Here is a 6,213-nt window from a genome sequence, read left to right on the forward strand (position 1 = left end):
TTCCCTTTCTGTAACTTCCTTCTCTCAGGGATTTGACTCCTCAATTTCTAGCCACTCTATCAGTCCCAAACTCTCTTATCTTCTGATCCTATAATAAGAGTAAGGTTTTGTTTCCAGCTCGGTGGATCTGAAACTGCCTCCAGTGGCAAAGCCATGGGTGGATCTCAATCAGTGTGGGTCCTTTTTGTCAAGACTCAAAGCTCTTTCAGTTTCTGCCTGCATTTGATTACTGCCCAGTGTTTCCAAACAGTTGGTTTCAATTTTTTTGGTCAGAGTTTATAACTGTATACTTTAGGAGTGTTAGTCAAATGCAAGATACTCTGCCAGTTGCATAAAACCAGAATCTTTCTATTAACTATGAATGAATTCAAAACTCCACATCTGGCTTTTAAGATTCTCTAGGAAAAATCTCCACTGTCTTAGTCAGCTCAGGCTGCTTTAACAAATATACCATAGACTGGATGGCTTAAACAACAAATGCTTAGCGCTTACACTTCTGGAGGCTAGAGGTCTGAGATCAGGTTGCCAACATGGTTGGCTTCTTATAAGAAGCCGCTTCCTGGCTTGTAGACAGCTACCTTCTCTCTGTATCCTCACACAGCAGAGATGGTAGAGGGGGAAAGCAAGCTCTCTTCTGTCTCCTCTTCTAAAGGTACAAATCTCATCATAAAGGCTTCACTCTCACGACCTAATTACTTCCCAAAGGCCACATCTCCACATAACACCACTTTGGGAATTAGGATTTCAATATATGAGTTTTGGAGGAAAACAAACATTCAGTTCATAGCATAAATCTTCCTTTTTTACTCTATCTTCCGCGTTTCCCTTTATTCATGCTCAATTCCTGCCAATTTGACACTTTGTGTTCTTCCCAAGTTTGTATCTGGGCCTCTGCTTGTCTTTCCCCCTCTCTTCTTCTATCTTAACCTGCCCAAAGCTATTGTCAGAATTCTTGTGAGCTACTAACTCTTCTCTGGTAGACTCAGGAGTCAGGCACAGATTAAAATGATCGCTTTTAGTATTGATAAAGAAACTTGAAGAAAGATGCTTTAAGGATCTCTTACTGCATGGCAGAAAATAGACCAGAATGTAAGAGTCATGCAGATGGGCTCTAGCTGAAGAGAAACCGGAAGGGGTTAAGCTGAGCATGTTCCGTTTCTGCTCTCAAACTCACTATTTAACTCTTATGGGAGGAGTAATGAGAGAGGAGACAGACCAGGAGTGTGGCTGTGGCTGAGGTTCTTCCATGTGGAAGCATGCAGAAAGGAGAATAAATGGCCTCTTCATCCCCGCTCCCCAGAATGTTAACCAGGACTCAATTCTCAGTCATCCTTTTGGCAAATCCTCCACTGTGCACCTTCTACCTTGATGTGGTCTCTCTGTGAATGCTCATTTTAACTTTTCTGAACTTTTTAAATAGCACTTATTCTACCTTGTAAGTATAGTAATTTATCTGTTTCACTGTGACCTCTTCTCTTCTCTAGAATCTCCTTAAAATGGAGCTATTTATTACTATTCATGCTCTCATATTTCCCAATTATTAACACAGTAACTGATGAATGGCAAGCCCTCCATGAGTATTTATGGAATGAGAAAATGAGTAAGTGAAATGAGCCATGAAAAAAAAATGCAGGTAGCTTAACCCAAATAAGTTCAGGCAAAGAGGGATCTAATCATTTAAAGCAGAATAGACCAAGCCATAGTGGGAATGAAAGAATATATTTCTGTTTAAAGTAGCTAATTGCTTCTCACTGGAGAAGGTGGTAATGACATCACCAGCACAGATACTGCTTACGACCATTATCTTCTACTTCACAGCGTGAGAGATGTTCTAGCAGGTGCACTGGAATTGAACCCATGGGACATCTAACAGCACTTCTTGGAGCCTCAGCCAGCCTCTCTAGAGGTTTTAAACATCTTAAATTACATAAGAAATTAAAATGATGGAAATGAATGAATTAAAATGGGGAATTGGGATTCCTCTTGACGGTTAATTTGAGGCTCTTTCTTAACTATGTTTATCGAATTCTGAGTTCAGAAATAATTATTCATTTTTACCTTTATCCTTAGGTACTATCAAAGAATATACTGGGAAGAAAGTTGTGAGTCAAAAAGTAATTTTTACTGTCCCCCGTGACAGAATTGTTACATACTGTGGGCCTCTTAAGAATTTTTAGGAATTGTAAATATGAGATATAATTCTTCTTTTTGTACTTAAGCCAGTGAAGTATTCTGTCCCAAATGAAGGCTTATAATATGTTTTTCTTTTTGTATTATAAAGTTAAATATAAGGATGAACAAAATAAGAAAAAAAATACTCTAATCTCACCACTAGCAATAACCAGTCTTAATGTTTTGATATCTAGCTTTTCACCATTTTTCTATGCATACGTGGGTACAGCTAGCCATGTATGTACCTATATACACATTTAGGAAAATTATAGCACATAACTCTCTAGTTAATTAACTTTTTATTTTATAATGGTTTTAGATTTATAGAAAAGTTGAAGTTGTGAAGATACTGCATATATAACCCATACCAGTTTTCCTATTATATACTAATATTACATATTACATAATTAATATTACATATTAACATAAGTTACTAATGCCACATATTTAATAAACCAATTTTGATACACTGTTATTATTGATACCAATATGAATATACTATCACTAACTAAAATCTATGATTTATTCAGACTTCTCTGGTTTTTACTTAATATTCTGTTTTTGTTCCAGGATCCCATCTACGATACTACATTACATTCAGTTGCCATTTTCCTTGGGCTTCTTGGACAGTAACTATTTTTTAAACTTCTGCATTCCTGGTGACAGTTTTGAGGAGTATGTGCCACCTGGCCCACAGGAAAGTTACTCTTTTTTCAGTATGCAAGTGTTCTGATTTCTCTACATCCCCACCAATACTTGTCTTTAATTGGGTTGTGTTTTCTTATTGTTGGGTTTTGTGAGGTTTTTGTACATTTGGGATATAAGTCCTTTATCCAATATGTGATATTTGGCCTTTTTACCCTCTTAATCATATCTTTTTCAGCATATGGTCTTTTACCTTGCTTTTTTATTCACTCAACAATAGGTCATTAGCATCTTTCCATATCATTCTTCTGTAATGTCACTTTTTAATGGCTATAAATTACTGTATTTTATAAATGTAACATACAATGTATTATTATTGAACAAATATTTAGATGGATTTCAGTTTTTTATTCTTACCAAAAAAGAGAAAACAGTGGTGGATACTCTTATAACTAGATATTCTGTTAATATTTACTTAAGATAAATGTCTTTAAGTTAAAATTCTATATCCAAAGGTATCAACATTTTCTTTTTATTAAGTTTATTTATTTACTTTGATAGACACAGAGAGCAAGTGGGGTAGGAGAGAAAGGGAGAGAGAGAATTCCAAGCAGGCTCCTCACTGTCAGCTGGAGTCTGCTGCGGGGGTCGATCTGTGAGATCATGACCTGAGCTGAAACCAAGAGTCGAACACTCAACCAACTGAGCCACCCAGATACCCCAAAGGTAACAACATTTTAAAGACTTTTGATGGGACTGATTGTCTTTTTTCCTGACTTCCATCCTTATAAAGCATTTCATTTCTTCTCTAGGTTAGAATCAGAGGTAGGACACAAGTGCATTTTGAAGTATCAGATGCTCTGATAACTAGTATGTTAAACACACATAGATCTGAGACATCAGATGTATTCAGCCTCAAGGGAGACCTTCATCCTAGTCTTTCCAAAAACGCTTCCATTTGTTTCAGTTCATATTCTATACTTTAATTTAGGCCTCATGTCCTCTAGGAAACCTGCCAACTAGTCCTCCCATCTTGTTGATGACTCCAAGTGAAGGTGCTTAATGAGGCAATCTGGATGGTGTGTGTCCAATTCCTCAGTTTGTGGAGTTATCTGGGGTCCCTGTGGGAATGGTCTTGGCCCCTTTGCTCAACATTTCTTTCTCTCCTTTCTCAAGCTGGGTTCGTGTCCATCCACTGCATTCCCTTGGCATTGAATCTTAGCGTGCACTTTTTAATGTTTCTGCTCTCTAGGAGATTTCAAATGTCTTAAATTGAACTTCCTGAAAAATATTATTTTTATATTTTAAAAACAGAGTAAATAGAAACAAATGTTTTGAAAATTCCATAACATTCCTCAAGAGCTATTACAAAGCAGGCTTGGGCATCCCCCTCCTGCAGTGAAAGAATCACTGAGGTTTTAGCTTTGTTGTTACACATCCAGTGTGGTCTATAAGCTTCTACTGAAGGCAGCATGGACTCGGGTTTTGAGTAGCAAAGAGAGGAAGCCAGAGCAGGAACTGAACTCCCTGGCCGAGTTCTCATTTTAACTTCTTAGGTTTGGTTTTGTGCTCAGACACTGCTGCTAACCTTTGACCTACAGTAGTTTTGACAAATATGGAGGCTGTTAGTCAAAGGAACTCTGTCTCCCCAAGAATGTGTTGCGACACATTTAACTCAGAGCCATGTCAGTGGAAACAGATCCTGTGCTTTAACAAGTACCTTGGATCTTTGGGAGAACAAACTAGTCATGGCTTTACAGGCCTTTTAGGGAAAAGCTACTGCCGTGCTGCATGTTCCTGGCACTTGGGAGTGCAGAGCGCTGCTGGATGCCAAGAATATAAACAGCCAGAACAATATGTTCACCATTTAGGAAATACAGCTGGATCTATCATATGTATATGACACAACGAACTCTGTGGGCAAAAAAAAAAATTGCCTCTGCACACTTTGTTTTCTTAAGTAATGCCAAACTGGGGGTCCTAACACATCACGCCAGCCCCACACGATTTTGGATATGTGCTAATTGAGGGACAATTTTATTGACTTCCTTTGTGTTTCTCTTGTATCTTTCACTCCATTCTAGATGCTTTAAGGTAGGGTCTCATGTCTAGGCTGCTCTGTAAATCCTGCCACTCCACAAATAATGCCAGGAAGTCAAACAAATTGCTGGTAAGATAGAGCAAACAGTGTGACCAGACGAGCAAATGTTATCAACTTGAGGACTAAAACTGACCTAACCTTTGGATCCAGAGTACTCTCTTGACCCTGCCCCCTCTACCCACTTTTCCCCTTAAGTATATGTGGACCTAGGATCATACTTCCAAAGCTTGAAATTAGTGCTTTTATCCAGGATTTTTTGGGGCATCATTAAATTATGTGGTAAGAATATTCAAAGGTTTTATATATATATATATATATATATATATATATATATATATATTTAAATTTAAATCTGGATGAAATGGAATGTTCTAGGACTGGTGTTATTGCTACTCTAAAAGTTGTTGCTTAAGCACTCTTTTTCATTTTCTTTGTCCCTCAGGCATCCTGTTTGAGACCTTCAGAGCTCCTGTATCAGGAGAGTTGTAGAAAAAGGAGACAGAAAGAGTGAGCTGGGTAATGTCTCCATCTTCCTCTTCATTTTTCAGCTCCTGTTACTAGTAGGAGAGGAAGGAAGTGAATCAAAAGTAGATCTACTTTACACTGTTTATAAAGCATGTGTTGCTTCCCTGGCACTTTACATAGGTCATCTTACTTCTATCCATGACAATTTAACAGAGTGGATGCTATTCCCATTTACAAACAGGAAAACCAGAGGGCTAAGAGAGCAAGTAACTTACTCGAAGTCACAGAGTTACAGACCGTATTTGAACCCCACACCATCTGATTGTGTAGAGCCCATCAGGTTGCACTCTACCCGCACCATGCTGAGTTCTTTGGCCTGCAATTAGGGTGAACTTGTGTCAGGAGAGCAGGAAATCTTGGTTATGGCTGCAGGCTATAATCACCAGCAAACATGAAGGAGGAAAGACTTTCTGATAGCTGAATGTGCAAAAACCTACAAAGCCATGGCAACCACAACTCTGAAGACAGGCCCAGATGGAACTCAAGCAGATCTAGATAGGGCTAATGAATAGGTATGAGTCCCCTCCCTGGCCATTGATGATTTGGGCAGAATGTCCCTAACTCTCTCCCCTGGATAAGAAAGCAAACTTGAATTCCACACAGGGTTTCCCTGTTGCAACTGCTGCAAACCAACAGCCTTTGGGGATCTGTGCTTAACCCTGGACAGGAAAGAGTATCTGGGGGCAAAAAGGAAGACGAGTAAAAGAGAAAAGGGAGAGAGAGATCTGTGTGCAAGGAAGTTTATATATCTCTAAAAAAGAAGAATTCAA

General features: G+C 38.5%; 1 long non-coding RNA gene across 2 annotated transcripts in view; it reads left to right on the forward strand.

The window, feature by feature from the left end:
* LOC125173293 (uncharacterized) overlaps positions 1–3,410 on the forward strand; it is a 44,809-nt gene extending 41,399 nt beyond the window's left edge. Inside the window, exons 3-4 of one of the 2 annotated variants that reach the window (XR_007154985.1) lie at positions 2,743–2,888; positions 3,379–3,410. This is a non-coding gene — a long non-coding RNA (uncharacterized LOC125173293). Of the gene's footprint in view, positions 1–2,742; positions 2,965–3,378 lie in introns of those variants that run through there. The other variant, XR_007154984.1, reaches the window with a different exon arrangement.
* The last annotated feature ends 2,803 nt before the right edge of the window (positions 3,411–6,213 follow it).

Source organism: Prionailurus viverrinus, chromosome C1, assembly GCF_022837055.1.
Source record: "Prionailurus viverrinus isolate Anna chromosome C1, UM_Priviv_1.0, whole genome shotgun sequence".
NCBI classification, from domain to species: Eukaryota; Metazoa; Chordata; class Mammalia; order Carnivora; family Felidae; genus Prionailurus; species Prionailurus viverrinus.